Below are 14,041 nucleotides of genomic sequence, written 5' to 3' on the forward strand. Positions count from 1 at the left end.
ATTTATTGGTTTCTTATTATGGAAACCATACTTAGTGCCAGAGATACAATAATAAGTAAAACAGATATGACTTCTGGTTTCATGGATCTTATGCCCTAGATGGGGCGACAGGCAGTAAACAAAACGAGACTGCGGGGGGGTGGGTGGGGTGGGTGCACGTACCTGACCACATCTGGGTCAGGGGAGGCTTCCGCTAGTGAACGAGTTTCTTTTACCTGTGATCTGAAGGTTTGGGAGTGGAACCTCTAGACAGAGCACATACAAGCAGGATAGATGAAGTGAAGAGAGAGCAGGAAGGATGAAGACAGGAGATGAAGCCTATGAATTAAGCACATCTTTATTCTAGAGCAATGGGAAGCCGCTGAGAGGCTGTAACCACTGTACCTAAGGGCATCACCGTCCCGGTTATTAGAAGGTATTCTCCCTTGTAATATTTCTCTTTCATTTTATACCAACTGTGTTAATAGCTATCATTTTTCTAACCCTGTACCTTCTATGCTATTTACATTACATATATTATCTCAGATAACCCTCACCTTGACGCTATAAGGAATGGACTCTCATTATGCCCATTTTACAGGTAAGAAAAGTGAGGCTCCAAAAGGGCAAATCATTTGCCCAAAGTCACACAAATGAGATGAGATTGGAATCCGGGTCTCTCTGACTCCAGGTCCAAGTTTTTAACAGCAAGGGAATATTGCAAGTTCCCTGCAGGCAGGAGCTGAGTCCTTCTGATTCTGCTTGGTCTGCTAGTGCCCGGCCCAGGATCGGAGCTCATTTCAAGCATGTGGAACTGCTCACTTCTCCCACCTTCCCGCCCATCCCCCACCTAATCACAGCAGACACTTCTGTAATGCTAACTGCTCACCGGGTACACTTGATATGTATTAGCCCGTTTTCATTTTTATCACTACCTATGAAGTAGGTACTCTTATTTTCATCCTTTGCATTTTGCAGACAAGAAAAGTGAGTCACGGCAAGGTGAACAGCTTGGGCAGAGGACCCACAGTAAAAAGTGGCGTGGGCAGGCTGGAGCATACCGACTGTGACCACTAGATGCTATTCTTCCTCCCACTCTCCAGCCATCGGGACCACCTTGATGTTTCTTGGAAAACATGCATTCTCCCACCCCCAGCCTTCACAGATGCTAATACCTCTTCCTATACACTCTCTCAGCCCACAGCCTGACTTCGTCTTCCCTTGGGCTCTGTCCTGTCCATCCACCAGGACTCTTGGTCAGGAGTTGCTGTTCTTGCCCTTCACCGCCCTAAACGTCCCAGAACTCACCAAATAAACCGGGTAGTCAACTGCTGGTTCCCCCGTCTACCTCCCACATGGGGCAGGGCCCACGTTGCCGAGTCCTGGCCACATCCACAATGCTTGGAACTTGGCAGGAGCGCTATCATTATTATGAAATGAGTAGATAAATACATAACTTAATGAGTGAATGCTGAATAATTCCTTTCTATACCCCATTGTGCTTGGCACATAGCAGGCCTCATTCAATGCTGCTGAATGAACAACCAAGTGTATAGTCTGATTCCAGAATTTATTTTTCCCTTTGGCCTCCCCGCCCTCTTTCTCCTTGTTTGTTTAAAAATCCCAAAGAAAGATGACAGTCCTACAGAGATCAAGGATGAGGCAGTTGGTTAACAGGAAGGATAAAGAAAAGTAAGAATCCGGAATTTTTCCTCCAGCTTCAATGTGGGGGAAAAATATATATCCCAACGTGTGTTCTAGACTCTAGAGCCCTGCTCTTGCTGTCTGCCTGTCCCTGCCCAAAGCAGCAGACCCAGGGGCTCTGCCCGGAGTGCCTGAGGCCCTGCCCGGAGTGCCTGAGGCCCTGCAAGGAGTGAGGAAGCTGGCTGAGCTGTGATTGTTCCTGAGCTGTGGGGACAGTGGCTGTTCTGGGCACTTCAGGAAGTACTTGCTCTAAGAGGCCCTTCCAGCTATTGTTGTTCAGCCAAGCCTGCTGGGCTGGCACTGGGACAGGGTGCCCCTCCAGGCCAAAGGTCTGCCTGGGGCACTGGGGGCGGGAAGGTGAAAGGCAGGGATTAGTACTTGAGCCAGGAAGGGGTCTTGGGCTCAAGCTTCTCTATTTTCGGGCCGTTAAATCCAGGATCTGGGTGCCTCGACATGTCTTTGTGTCTCCTCTGGCCCTGCATGCTCTGATTAGATAAGCCAGATGCTGCGGGTGATAGGGTGGCCGGGCCAGCGAGAACTAGCTGGGGCCGGGGAAGAAGCATGGACTTGGGAGTAGGGGCTCCAGGCCTGAACGCTGGCTCCGCCCCTCCCTGCACCCTGGGACACTTCTGCATCTCCTCTTCCTCTTCCATAGAAGAGAAAGAATCACCAGCTTGAGAGGTCATGAGGATGAGCTGAGTACGATTGATGACCCTGTCAGGTACACAATAGCAGTGGGAAAAGGCTGGTTTCCTTCCTTCTCCTAAGCAGCAGGACAAGGGCGGGCCATGTGGGGATGCGTTGGGCAGCAGATGTCACGTTTCACTACATTCCTCCCCGTCACAGGCTGCTGGCCTGGGCGCTGAGCCCGCTCCTGCCTGAATTCTCCCAACAGCTGCCCTACTTCTTTGCTTGGCCTTGCCCAAGGCTCCTGTTGGAACCAAAAGCCTCTGCTCTGCTCCAGTTGCAAAAAAAAACACAAAACAAAACAAAACAAAACAAAACAGGAATGACGTAATATGTGGCTCTCATGGCCACCAGCCACAGAGAAAGTCCAGGCTTCCAGATCTCTACCCCAAATTCATGCCAGGGTTGCAAATCAATGCTCTCTTGTTCCCGTGACTCCTGGGTAACTCCCATGCCACCACTCCACCCAGCAGCAGCTCTGCCACCCCCTTATCTCATGACAAAGGCCACCAACCCAGCCACTGAGGCACAAAATTGGCTGGGAGGGGGGGAGGCAGGGAAAGGGTTTGCAAGTACCTAATCCCTGCAACCTGACCCTTAATTATAATAGCAGCGACACTGATTGAAGACTATGCACCCAGCATTGTTCTAAGCTCTATATTAACTCATTTCATCTTCACCAACAGATTTTGAGGTAGGTACAGTTTATATCTCCATTTTACAAAAGAGGAAACTGAGTCTCAGGGGGAGTGATGTCAGCACTATGGCAGCGCGAGACATTCCTCCATTCTCTCCCCCTTTTTCACAGCAAGTTAAACATCCGTTTGCAAACAAAGATGTCTCAGAGTGAGTTGTGGGAACCAGCACCATACACCAAGGGACCGAGGAGGACTCTCACCCACCCATGCATCCGAAAATAGGCAGACAGACCTTTTGGGAAGGGCTGTGGAAACCGTCTCAGAGGGTTCAGTGGCTGGCCCGCGGCCACAAAATTGACGTGTTGCAGGTAAGATTTAAACCCATTTCTGCAGCTGCCAAGTCTAGTGTCTTTTTCCCACCAGGCCACTGATTCCCAAACCAAACCAAACGAAACTGGCAGCCTGGACCCTTTCAGTGCAACACCGCAGAACAGAATTTCTCCCAAGCAAACCTAACTTGTCAAACCCCAAACTAAGTTTGATGAGCAAAGCAGGGGCCTGGGTGTTCCTCAGAGGGAGAGAAGGCAGTGATGCAGTGGGGGGAGTGGGATCCTGGACCTGCCACTGTCCCCCTCTGATCTTCAGGACCCTCACCCATCCGAGGAGTGGATGAAATTAATTTGGCTTCAGACAAGCTCCCTCCCAACGCTGGCATTCCAGGATCCCATCTCTGTGGTGCCAAGCTGAGTATTTTATACAATCGGCAAACAATCAATCGCAGTTATTTGCCGGGCTCTGCTGTCAGTACCTTCCCTGGTCTTCGCTCATTCAATCCTCATGACAGCCCCGAGACAAGCGCGACGATCTGCACCCCCTCCCAGGAAGCTGAGACTCAGAACAGTGATACAAACTCACCCTGACTCACCCAGCCCGGCGGTGATGTTGGTGAGATTTGAACTCAACCTGTCTGCCTCCAAAACCCATGTTTGTCATCACAGGACTACTTGAGAGCGCCTCCCCAACCTCAGCCAGGGACAGGTGCCAGGAACAGCGCTATTGTTTTTTGCTTATCCCACTGCCTGTCCATCTGCAGTTGCTATTTTCCCATTGCCATCATCAATCACGGCGTGACTGAAGCGGGTCAGGGAGAGGGTCCTGCAGCTGCCCGTGTGTGGCTATGGGAGTCCGCTGCCCACAGTCCTTCCCGTTGGCTCCGTGGGGACATCTGCGGAAAGCCCTTTCTTTGAAAATAAACTGATCCAGTTGGGGGAGGGGTCCCTCTTATTTATTTAGTCACAGCCTCAAGGCTAAACTGGTGGCCTGGCAGCTCCGAGTATTTTCCCTGAGCTGGAAAGCCAACTCCAAGCACGGGTGAACAGGTTGGGAAACAGGAGAACAGCACAGACGTCGGGGAAAATTCCACGTGCAGTTGCCTGCGGTGGAAGGGCTGTGTGGCCCAGCGTTCCTTCTCCCCAGTGAAACTTGCAGGCTGCCCCCTGCTCTCCCCACCAGACTGAGTGAGCAGAGAGACTCCAGGCCTGAGGGAGCCGGCTTCTCCAGGAAGAGGGAGGGAGGGTGCAGAGGCCCAGGGGCCGTTTGTCTCAGGGCACTGGGTCATTCAGAAGTCACTGACCTGCTCGCTGGGGGCAGATCTCTCTGGCTTGGGCACAAATCCCACTAATCCCCTGGGCTGGACTGCCCCAGCTGCCTGCGGACAGGAGCCAAGATGGGGTTCCTCCCAGTCAGAGGAAAGGTCTCTGGCATGACTTCATCAGGAGGGCGGCTGAGGTGCCGCTCTTGGAGGAGCCATCCAGAAGCCAGCAGACTTTGAACTGAAGAAACTTCCAGTAAGAACGCCTTCCTGCGAAGGGCGCCTGGGTGGCTCAGTCGGATAAACGCCCGACTCTCGACTTCGGTTCAGGTCATGATCTCAGGGTTGTGAGGTCGAGCCTGCATCAAGCCCCCACGCACGCGCCAGGGCTCCGCACTCAGCGGGGAGTCTGCTTGGGATTCTCTCCCTCCCGCCTCGCTCGCATGTGCGCGCGCACACTCCCTCGCTCTCTTAAAAAAAAAAAAAAAAAGAATGGCTTCCTGTGAGGTCACTCACTACCCCCAAGTTCACCACTGTGTTCTGCTCCCTGAAAACATTTTCTAACATTCATTTAGAGCTTTCTTTATTGTGTCACAGTTGAAATTGAAAACAAGCAAGCAGTCATCTCTGGAACAAAACCACTTTAGCAAACAGTGTGGACATGGCAAGAATTCCATTTCTTGCCCAGGGGAGGACAAGTCTTGACGCCAGACTGTGTGTTTTGGTCACCAAGGGCTTGCTCCGCTGCATGACAACATACCTGGACAGCACTCGGTCCGTGCCCGTTGGCCTTCAGTCACACTCGTGTAGTTTCGTTCCTGGGCCCCAGAGAAAGAGAACAGGCTTTGGAGTCACAAGGGTCTGATTTCAAATTCCAGCTCCACTATTTTACTTCTTCATGATCCTAAACAAGTCACCTAGGCTTCCTGGCCTTGGTTTTCCCATCTGTGAAGTGGGGCCAGTGCTATCTATCTTGAAAAATTGTCATTAGGCTGAAAAGAGACAATGTCTGTAGAAAGCATCTGGCACATGGTAGGGTGCTCTATAAATTTAATTCCTTCCCCCTTCCTTCTCACACCAGGCAAAGGAAATACGATTAATAAAATATTTAAAAAGAAAAAAAGGAAGGAAGGAAAGAAAGAGGAAGAAAAGCCTTGCAGCCCAAGCCCCACTCCCTTCAAGGTTGACTGTGATTCCACCTTCATTTCCTAATCTCACTGCCTGTGCCCTACACCCCCACACTCTGGTCCCTGTGCTAAGAAAATGTCTGAAAGTCTCCTCCTCCCCTATGTCTATCAGGACAGCTCGTAGGTGACACAAGAAGAAGGCTGGGGGTCTACACTGTCAAGTCCCTCCAAATGTTTTCAGCCACATGCACACGCCCTTGCTCCATCAGATGTCTCCATGACTGGGGCTCTGCAGTGATGCCCCCACCCCCGGATACGAGAGCAATATCTGCCAACATTCCTCCTGGAAGGACCATTTCACGTCCTCTCAGAGAGAATCCCACCTATTTCTTCCCAACCCCACCCCCATCTCGAGAAAAGCTTTATCACCACAAAGAACAGTGTTCTTTTAGCAAAACTGATGAAGATTCCAGGATCTAAGGTGAAGCAGCCTCGGTTTGAACCTTGGCTCTGTCCCTCACCTGTGTGACCTTGGCCAGGTTACTTAACCACACCAAACAGAGTCGCGCCATCTATGGGATGAGGACAGTACAGTGCATACCTCACTGGGCTACCATGACAACTCATTAAGATCATTTATTTAAAATATTTAGCACAGTACTTGGAACATAGTAAACGCACAGTACACAATTGTGTTTTTATGACCTCGCCATTAAAAATTTATAGACCACCTGCATTCCTAAAATTCCGATTTTGCAACTCTAACCAAAAAAAAGTTGGCGGGGGGAAAGACAGGATAATAATATTTAGAAAGGAAAATTTTCTAAGACTTTTTTAAAGAAAAGTGAAGCATGTAGATTGGTCAGGCTTTAGGCACTCTACATACATTCCCACTCAACTCTTGTGATACCTTTTGGAGTAAACTGGAGGGGTAAGTGGAGGAATAGTTCAGAACAGAGTCTGAACTCTGATTTGGCCACTTTGCTGTGTGACCTAAGGTAAGTGGCTTAACCTCTCTGGGCCAATTTCTCTATCCAGTAAAATGAGAATAATGATTACCTATAAGGTAGTCATGAGGACTGAATGAGTTAATGTATGCAAAGCAGTAAGAAGAGTGTAAAGCACATAGTAACCTTTTACTCATGACTGCTGTAACCTTTTAGAGAGCCTGAAAGAGAGGTTCAAGAAGGTTAATTAATTCATCCAAGCTCACATGCTGGTAAGTGCAGGAGCAGAATTCAAATCCAAGTCAAACTGATTCCAGGGCCAGTAGAATGCTTATCCCACTACTCTTCATCATATATATCTAGTAGGAAAATCATTAGGACTTTCTCTGGGCAAAAAAGATAAGGCCAAACAAAGGGGAGCCTGGGTGTTGGGTAGAGTGATGGTTCATTTCTAGAAGAAGTAACAAAGACAGAAAAAGGAAAGGTCTGGAGAGAAAGAGGGTCAATTATATTATGACATCAGAAGCTAACTCTGCAAATTAAAAAAAACAAACAAACGTGTTTTAGGCCATATTGCCGCCTGTGAGTACAGCCGGCATTCCAACCAGTTTAAAAAAGCCCTTGTGGGAGAGTTCCAGACACTGTTTAAATTCTGATGCAGGGAGGGGAGCCCTGGTGGCTGTGTGTTTCTGCAGAGCTGGTTTTCCAGTGCACAGACCCTTCTCTGGGTCCAGCCCTCAGTGGGACATCGTTCCAAAGCACTGAACCAAATATGTTATGCCTCTCTGCTAGGCCCAATGCCCACAGTTCTCAGAACACGAAATCCTGGTGCATGGGGCCCAGCTGGGAGGGCTGGGCAGGGTGGGGCATTCAGAGACTCCGGCGACTGTTGGCTGTAGGATTAGCAGTGATTAATTTTTCTTTTTAGCATTTGCTTGAGCATTGAGCATATATGGCTTTGGTGACTAGAAAAGAAATTGTTGAAACAAAACAGTTAAAAAACCACATGTGGTCATCTCTGGGTTGTGGGATTACTGGTGATTTGTATTTCTGCTTCTTTCCTTTGTGTTTTTTCTGTTTTACTTCATTTTCTGCTTTGAACATGTAATGCTTTAGGATTTAAAGGAAAAAAGAATAAACGTTATTAAAACTCAAATGAGAATGATTTCACGTGTTGGAGTGTGAGCTCCAACCACCTAGGCCTCCCTGGCTCCTGTCACAACATGTTGAAGGTGGAATTCCATAACGTCCTCCCTCAGCAAGGAGAAAAACCTGCCAAGAAATGGTGACTGCTCTCCCGGGGTCCGGGGCTCAGAGAGCTCACTCCACCAGCACTACCACACTGAGCTGTGAGCGCCTCTTTTTTTTCTTTTTTAATCTTGTTACTGTTCAATTGACTTGTCTGATTATTTTTTTACCACATGAAAAAAAAAGTGTGTTTCCACCTGATCAAAATTCATGTTTTGTCCATTAGCTCCATTCTTTAAACTCGGAAGGAAATGTTCAAGTTTCCTAGACCTTTGAGGGTTGTTGATTCAAATGCAAATACATGTGAGCTCCTCAGGGATATAATTTCTGTCAGGAAAGAATAGAATGGGCCAAAGTCAGTGCTCTGGCGGTTTTTTGTGTTTCTTCTCTGGAAAGAAAAAAAAAAAAAGAGGGGAAGGGGAGAGGAGAGAGAAAGAGAAAGAGAGATGGAAAGAAGAAAGAGGGAAGAAAGGGAGGAAGGAAAGAAGAGAGGGAGGAATGAAGAAGGGAAGGAAAGAGAGAGGAAAGGAGGAAGGAAGAGGGAAGGAAGAGAAAGAATACAAAGAGAGAAGATATGGGGAGGAAGAGGGAGAAGGAAGGAGTGAGTTTAGAAACATCAAGGAGATCAGTGTTGACAATTAGAATGCAATGGGAATACCTTGAACAAAAGTGGCCTAAAAAATAATTCTTTCCACCCCTGTCATTTTCCATATGAGAAAGCTAGGCCCAGAGAATTCAGTAATTTACCCATTTCAAACACTTACATGATGATAGAAGCAAGATTACAAGCCAAATTTTCCCAATTCCAGACCTGGCCCACTTTCAATTCAACTCTGTACACTCTGCCTTTAGGTGCAGGGAGGTATGTGTGACCTACCCAGCCTATTACAAAGGCCTTGACATTTAAAGGATTAAACATTTGGATGATGCCTTGGGAGTATTCCTTCAAAGACGGTTCTCTCAAAAGAGGTGGATCAAAGAAGACTGGTGGAAAGAGGGGTCTGTATCCGTTAGGGTGCTTTCAACTGCCAGCAATAGAGAATCTCACTCAAAGTGGCTTAAGCAATAAAGGGCATTTTGTTGAAAGTGCCACGGTATGGCGACCTTCAGAGGAGCCTTGTTCCCAGCAGCTAAATTAAATCACCAAAGATCCAAGTTTCTCTCCATCTTCTTGTTCTGCCTTTGGCAGCACCATCTTCCTCTTACAACTCACTCTCTCTGTGGCCCTAATGCAGGAACTCTCAGGCCTGGTCCCTTCCTTTCCCTTCCCTGCCTTGGACCTCAATTCCCTGATCTGTCAATTGATGGGGCTGGTCACTGAACGAGCTCAAACTGCCCTTGCATCTCTAACGGATTTTCTCAAAAGGTGGTCCATGGGCCATTTGTATTAGAACTGTTGCTTAGCCTGTTTGTTTAACCAACCATACAGTTCCTACACTCTAGCCCAACGTCGCTAAACCATAATCTCTGAGGAACACAGGGATCTGCGGTGTCAACAAGCTTGCCCAGAATATCCTTGTGCCCATTGAAGTTTGATAAATATTTGTTCCCAAGAGAACCTAGAACAGGGAGTAAACTATGACTGCTGAGCCAAATTCTGCCTGAGAGTTAAGAATGGTTTTTACATTTTTAAAGGGTTGCCTTTAAAACAAACAAACAAAAAAGGAAAAAAAAAAAAACCAAACTCATGCAAAGAAGAATATGAAACAGACCTTCCATGGCTCCCAAAGTCTGACATATTTACTACCTGGCTCATGACAGAAAAACTTTGCCAACCCCTGGCCTAGAATAATGAGGTCATTGGATGGTGGAGAGAAAGGCAAGGGGTGGATCTGGACAGTTTACAGGGCTGATGAGGCCAAGAATTCCTGGGAGCAGGAGTTTGCAATGTTCCATCAGCTCCATGGAGAATCAAGCAAGTCAAAAATAAAATGTGCTCAAGTTCTGGAATTCAGTTTAAGAAATATCTTTTCCAGGAGACCTCCTGGAGTCTTTAGTTGGGCCACCCAATGTCAAATATTGACCTAAGGGCCAGGGCGGGGGGTACAGTAAAAGCTCAGGAAGGGATGATGTCAGTATGCAACCTCTTTGCTCTGACAGCCACCAGTCAGCGGTCTCCCATTACATGGGGAACATTTTGGCGTTAGCTTGTGTAACTCATTTCTATGCCTTACTTCCAATCACAGAGCAAACACTTATCAGCTAAGGATATGGTGCTCAAAGAGCCACCCCAAGTCAGGGAGGTAATTTCCCGGGGACTTGACCAGGAAAATATCCCAGTACTTCTCGGACAATGGGCAAGCGATGCTCTATGTTAGGAGCAATAGCAGACAAACCCATGGTTTGGGAGTCAGGCAGACCTAGGGTCAAGTCCTGCCCCTGAACTTACCTGCTCTATGATTTTAGACCTGCACTGTCTGAGATGGTAGCCAGTGGCCCCATCTGGCTACTTATATTTAAATTCGTTAAAATTAAATAAAATGTAAAATTCAGTTCCTTGGTGACAGTAGTCACACTAGTAGTCACTAGTCAACTCACTAACTACATGTGGCTTGTGGCTATCGTATCAGACTGTGCAGATGCAGAACTTTACCACCACCACAGAAAGTTCATGGGGCAATGCTGCTGTAGGCAATCTTTTCGGGGGGGCAGCGGAGTTTATTTAAATTCCAGCTAGTTAACATACAGTGTAACATTAGTTTCAGGTATACAATTTAGTGATTTAACACTTACATAGAATACCAGGTGCTCAGCACAAGTGCACTCCTTAATCCCCATCATTATTTCACCCATCCCCCCACCCAGCTCCCCTCTGGTAACCATCAGTTTGTTCTCTATAGGAGTCTGTTTCTTGGTTTGCCTCTTTTTTTTTTTTCCCCTATGATCATTTGTTTTGTTTCTTAAATTCCACATGTAGGCAATCTTTTTTTTTTTAAAGATTTTATTTATTTATTTGACAGAGAGAGAGACAGCGAGAGAGGGAACACAAGCAGGGGGAGTGGGAGGGGGAGAAGCAGGCTCCCCACTGAGCAGGGAGCCCGATGTGGGGCCCAATCCTAGGACCCCAGGATCATGACCTGAGCCAAAGCCAGACGCTTAACGACTGAGCCACCCAGGCACCCCATGTAGGCAATCTTCTGACAATCATTTTTGAATCTATCCTCTGGCTTTCTTTCCACCACCCAATGGCTTCATTATTCTAGGTTCTATTGCTTTGGAGGAGAAATGGTTATCAAACTCCAACCCAAGTTTCCACATGCTCATTTATAAAACAGACATAATAGTGTATCTACCTGTCAGGGTTGTTGTGAGGATTACAGGAGACAGAACAGACAGAGTGACTAGCACAACACCTGCCACAGAAAGAGTGCTCATCGAAGGGCCCTCGCTGGTATTGTGTGCAAAATCTCATGCTCGTTTACTACTAATACTCTCCCATCTTCCTCTAGACCAGTGGTTCTCAAACTCCAGCATGCATAAGACTCACAGTCTGCTGGGAGGGTCCTATCCCCAGAGTTCCTGATTCAGGAGGTTTGGGAGCCTGGTAATGTGCATTCTAACAAGTTCCTAAGTCTTGTTGATGCTGCAGCTCTGGGAACCACACACTGAGAACTGCTGCTCTAGACAGTTCTTCTTCAGCCATTGCTGCCTCTTTCTGTTAGGGAGTTGTTACTTCTTTGTGATATTGTCCTTTACTGAACATAACTTGCTAAGTTATGCACCTGCCTGCAACCAGGCTATTTATTCCCTCTATCCCTGAGAAACCTTTATCTGCATTTTCCAACCCCAATCCAGACTCTGATAAGCCTAATGAAAGGCCTCCCCCCGAGATCTACACCCCCCGAGTTTGTCACTCATCCCTCTGTGCTGCCTCTTACATTTTGCTTATTGTTTGTTTGCTGTGACATAACAGTTATTTCCTTGTCCATGTCTCCTAAAGTGTAAGGAGATGTTCCACTGCTGGTCCCCGAGACAAACTGTTGTGGCACATCAATAATTTTAGATGGTACACAGAGAAACAAACAACACTGAACCACAAAACAAGACAGTTCTTTCCAAACTCCCATTACATCTGGGAGAAAGCCTTGGCCTGGGGCTGATGTGTCTTCAGCCCCTTGCTAATAATGCTCCAGCTCAGAGCCCGAGTCAGATAACCCCATCACCATACCGTCATCATCATCATCATCATCATCATCATCATCATCACACAAGGGGGCTTAAATCCATGTAGTGCTATCTGGGTGCCTGCTAGTGTTGTAAGCTTTACACATGTTCACATAAATTAATTGAGTGAATCCTCGCAACCCTTTGAAGTAGAATAGAATCGTGATTTTCAGTTTAGAGATGAAGAAACTGAGGCACAGAGAAGTTATGTGGCTTCATTACAGTCATACAGCTGGGAAGCAGGAGAACCAAGATTCCAACCTAAGCAGAGCACCCAGTGTAGTCTCCTAACCACAATAATCCTGGGGCAGAGTTTCACAAAGCTGTTGTTTTCTTACCCTGTCTTCTATCCTGGGCAAGTATATTCATTTTCTATTTGGCTGGCGATAAAAGCCTCTTTTTTACCTGAAGTAAAGTAGCTTACTAGGGTGCGCTAGCGGTAAAGTCGGCTCATGGATGGAGCAGCTGGGACATGGCATGCACCTGACTGATGTTTGGGGTAACAAGTCTAAGCAGACGGTGAGCTTCTTGGGGGCAGGATCCTGTTAGTGTCAGTCAGGGTCCAGCCAGAGAACAGATGGCACATGCAAAGACTTCACTGGAAAGAGCATCATGAAGGAGGGCTCTGGGATGTGGGCGGACAGGACAAGAGGATGGCAGAGGGTAGAGATGTACCAGGGACTAGCCATGGAGGGAGGCTGTTACCCCCTGGAAGGGACAAGAGCAGAAAATGGCCTTACCAGATTATGTGAGAGCCATCTCCAACTGCAATAGTGGAAGAATAGTCACCAGACAGAAACTGTGGCCAAAGGAGAACCAGCTAGGAGTAGGGAGGGGTGACCTATTTCTCCTCTAACCGTCTACTCTCCGTCCTGTGAGTCCTTGCCATAGATGGACTCCAACGGGAGCCCAGAGGGCAAGAGACCGGGGATGCTGGCAATAAACGTGGTCTCCCAGGTGCAGAGCAAGGCCAAGGAAAGCAGGGATGAGTATGAGGCAGCCCAGAGAATAATCTGCACAGCAGTAGGCACAGCATGGCACACGGAGCACCATGCATAGCGTGTGTGTCTAGGATATGCACAAGACACGTTTGTTGCTTTAAACAGAAATGAACTGAATGGAGAAATTGGTTTCAAGTAAAAAAAAAAAAATGCTGTGTGCTAAAAGCAACTGGACCCTGTGGGCACCTGGGTGGCTCAGTCGTTAAGCGTCTGCCTTCGGCTCAGGTCATGATCCCAGGGTCCTGGGATCGAGTCCCACATCGGGCCCCCTGCTCTGCGGGAAGCCTGCTTCTCCCTCCCCCACTCCCCCTGCTTGTGTTCCCTCTCTCACTGTGTCTCTCTCTGTCAAATAAATAAATAAAATCTTTTAAAAAAAAGCAACTGGACCCTGGACCTCGAGGTTTCTACTTCCAGCTTATTTGGACACATGAATCATGAGATGCCACTGACCTCTTGGGGCTTGAGTCACACACATGAGGAACTGGGTTACTGGTGCACAGAGTGTTTCAAGGTGTAATTACATCCTCCACCTCATCAGGGTGTCTAGACTAGATTGTGAGACCTGGGGGAAGAAAAGACTACAGCTTTCTGTGGCCCTCGAACAAGTGGGAATTACTGGCAGAGTCCTTTTCCCAGAGTACACAGGACCAAATCCCCGACGTGGCAGCAACCTTGGCCTGAAGGGTGAATATAAAAAGGGAAAAGAGGTACTGATGCACAAGTCTCAATAGGAAAGAGAGTCCTGGGGGCACCTGGGGGGCTCAGTGGGTTAAGCATCTGACCTCTGCTCAGGTCATGATCCTGGGGTCCCGGGATCAAGTCCCGCCCTCGGGCTCTCTGCTCATCAAGGAGTCTGCTTGTCCCTCTCCCTCTCTCTCTCTGCCCCTCCCCCTGCTCATGCTCTCAGAGCAAAACGTTGCTTAGTAAGGCAAAGAAAACACGGGTTTAGCTTAAG

At 47.8% G+C, this 14,041-nt stretch overlaps 1 long non-coding RNA gene across 1 annotated transcript in view; it reads right to left on the bottom strand.

Moving 5' to 3' along the window:
* Positions 1 to 14,041, bottom strand: part of LOC118015712 — a 156,241-nt gene that overhangs the window by 139,296 nt on the left and 2,904 nt on the right. The window contains exon 2 of the long non-coding RNA XR_004680687.1: positions 5,360 to 5,417. This is a non-coding gene — a long non-coding RNA (uncharacterized LOC118015712). The remainder of the gene's footprint in view (positions 1 to 5,359; positions 5,418 to 14,041) is intronic.

The sequence above is a fragment of the Mirounga leonina genome, unplaced genomic scaffold, assembly GCF_011800145.1.
Source record: "Mirounga leonina isolate KUSES-001 unplaced genomic scaffold, KU_Mleo_1.0 Mir_166, whole genome shotgun sequence".
Classification (NCBI taxonomy): Eukaryota; Metazoa; Chordata; class Mammalia; order Carnivora; family Phocidae; genus Mirounga; species Mirounga leonina.